General features: G+C 42.3%; 2 pseudogenes; both read right to left on the reverse strand.

Annotated features, from left to right (window-relative positions):
* Window positions 1-279: 279 nt before the first annotated feature.
* Window positions 280-712, reverse strand: LOC101567773 (annotated as a pseudogene).
* Window positions 713-1,579: 867 nt separating this feature from the next.
* LOC101568171 overlaps window positions 1,580-3,016 on the reverse strand; it is a 2,815-nt pseudogene continuing 1,378 nt past the window's right edge.

Raw genomic sequence — 3,016 nt, forward strand, 5'->3', positions numbered from 1 at the left:
ATTTAATAAATTTTTCTTACAGAATTCTGTTTACAGAGGAACTTTTACTTATATATTAGTAAACCTTCACAACCCCTAGCCCTACATTTTAACATTCAGCAAATTGGAACTGTGATGGTAAATGCTAGCAGCCTAATAGATGGACTTGTATTTTATTTCAGTTTCTTTTTTTATTATTATTATTATTTGACTGTTACCATATAGTATTAGTGTATTTCTTCCAGTGGCAAACTCTGCACAGGATACCATTTCTCTTTGATTCTCCCGTGAATCTCAATATCATCTGTCTTTTGGAGGATTCAGTGTCATAGGACGTCTGTGATACTGCCCACGAGGATACCAACGATGCTTCGCTGTGAAGAACATTTTGCTAAGTTGTTCTATCATGGGTCCTTGCTCAAGGAATTCACTTTCATTTTCTTCTAAGCCAGTTTTCAGCACTTGATCATGTGTTTCTTCAATATTATGCACAGGATCTGGCTGAGGCACAGGTCTTGGGTGTTCACATGCAATGTCCATAAGGGTGGTAGCACACTATTGACCTGCCATCTGATGTCAAAGCAAGCTCTACTTTGCAGTTATAGTCATCTGGAAGAGAAGAATATGTAGACTTACAGCAAACATGAGATAAAGCTTCATTTTGGATTGGAAATAAATGCTTCAAGAGAGCTCTCTTTGATACTGCCCATTTTACTGCTGCTGCAGCTGTCATAATACATGAAGAAGCTTGTCAGCTGATTTGAAAAAAGACGAGGGAGAAACTGCCTTTAAAATCTGCTTCTAGGCACCAATTTTCATTCCGCTAGGCTGCCATCTTGCCTGCCTTATTTCAATTTCAGGATATCACAATTTCTTTTCTTTTTTTTTTGCAGAATCAGGGATTGAACTCAGGTCCCTGTGCTTGTCAGGCAAGCGCTTATTCCACTGAGCCATCTCCCCGGCCCAGGATATCACAATTTCAAAGTGATTAAAATGTTCAGCATTTTGAATGTATAATAGACTTAGACCTTAAAGAAAAAGTATCAAATCTGAAATAAGCTTATAAACTTTGAACAAGTCATAGAGCCCAGTGACTCCTCCTCCACATTCAGTTTCCACCAACGTCGTTTTATTTTAAACCATCAAGTTCCTAGGTATATTATCAAACAATCACATGCTTTATTGAGGCTTATCTGTTTCTTATGGTAAAAACTAAATCTGTTCTCTCAATTCTGAGTGAAGTAAACTCACTGGAGGAAATAAAAGAAGAACCACTTAAAATAAAACAAGTAGCAATACTTTGTATCAAATAAATAAATAAATGTTTAAAAAAATAAAATAAAACAAAATTTCAATTCACACTGTAGAATATTTCTCCAATGAGAAAGGCAAGATACATAATTTTGGGGCTAGGGAGATGGCTCAGTGAAATAAACGCTTCCCTGGCAAGTGCAAGGGCCTGAGTTCAATCCCCGGATCCCCCTACCCAAAAAAAAATAGATGCATGATTTTTCAAAAATCACAAATCTGAAGCAGTACTTGGATACTACTTTAGTTATAACCTGTGACTGGCAGCTTATGCCCTGCCTTTGCTTCAAAAAATGTGTAAGAAAGTGTGATAAGATCAACATTCACCATTCTTGGGTCTTCTGCAAATTCAGGATCAATGTAGAAAAACACTGGCATGTCTGTCTACTTTTTTGTTGTTGTTAGATCATCTCTCTATTGACGTATTTTTTTTTAAATTTTATTTATTTATTTGTGTGTGTGTGTGTGTGTGTGTGTGTGGCCAGCTCAGCCCACCAGGGGGCGGGGCTGGCTGGCATGTGGTGCTGGGGGATTGAACCGCGGTCCCTGTGCTTTGCTAAGCTTGTTCTAAGTAGGTGCTTTAGACCACTGAGCCATCTCACCAGCCCGATTGATGTATTTTCTTTTTTTTTTTTTATATTTATTTATTTATTGTGTGTGTGTGACCAGCTCAGCCCATCAGGGGGCGGGGCTGGCTGACATGTGGTGCTGGGGGATTGAACCGCAGTCCCTGTGCTTTGCCAAGCTTGTTCCAAGTAGGTGCTTTAGACCACTGAGCCATCTCGCCAGCCCGATTGATGTATTTTCTTATGCTCCTTAGCTAGCTGGGCACTCAACAACACTGTTGTTGATGTCATCTATGATGTCATGAGGGTGCCAGCTGTCCATGTAGCAGCCCACAGACTAGGCGGTCCCCCAAGATCTCCATAATGGTCCCACAAAATTCTCTGGCTAAAGACTGGTGCCTTATCTGTCGGGCAATGTTGACAATCTCATCAAAAGTGTCATTTCCCCTGTTTTTCAATTCTTTTTTTTTGGGGGGGGGGCGAAACCAGGGATTGAACTCAGGCCCTTGCACTTGCCAGGGAAGCACTTATTCCACTGAGCCATCCCCCTGCCCCCTCCACTCTTTTTAATGGTTTTCTGCTTCTTTCCATCTCTTGGTGGCTCCTTGAGGGCTTTGATGATCAGGGCAGAGGCAGAAGGCACCACCTCAGTCTGAGCCTGTCAGTTCTGAATGGTCAATTTCCTCCGTAACCTGCAGACCCTTCCAGTCACCAGTTGCCTTGGCGATGTCATCCCCCACTGTTTTTGGAGACAGACCCAAGGGACTGATCTTAGGTGCCAGGGCAGACGTGGCGCCAACTTCACCACTGGTGCACCTCAGGTAGATGAGTTCGATCTCGAGTTTGGCTTTTTTTTTTTTTGCGGAACCAGGGATTGAACTCAGGCCCTTGCGCTTGCCAGGGAAGTGCTTATTCCACTGAGCCATCTCCCTGCCCCCCGCCCCTTTTTTTTTTTTTTTAATTTGGGCGGCATGCTGGAAGGGGCTAGTGTCAGATTGTTGTAGGCAGCCAAGTTAGATAGAAATATTATAGGTAGTTAGACAGGGCCAGGCCCTCAAGGAGACAAGATGGAAGACAAGGTGACTTTGCAACTTGGAAGAGACAGACACTCCCATATGGGCCACGCCTGAAGACCAAGACAAAAAGAGGAAGCACAGCTACAT

Source organism: Octodon degus, unplaced genomic scaffold (genome assembly GCF_000260255.1).
Source record: "Octodon degus isolate 3935 unplaced genomic scaffold, OctDeg1.0 scaffold01421, whole genome shotgun sequence".
Classification (NCBI taxonomy): domain Eukaryota; kingdom Metazoa; phylum Chordata; class Mammalia; order Rodentia; family Octodontidae; genus Octodon; species Octodon degus.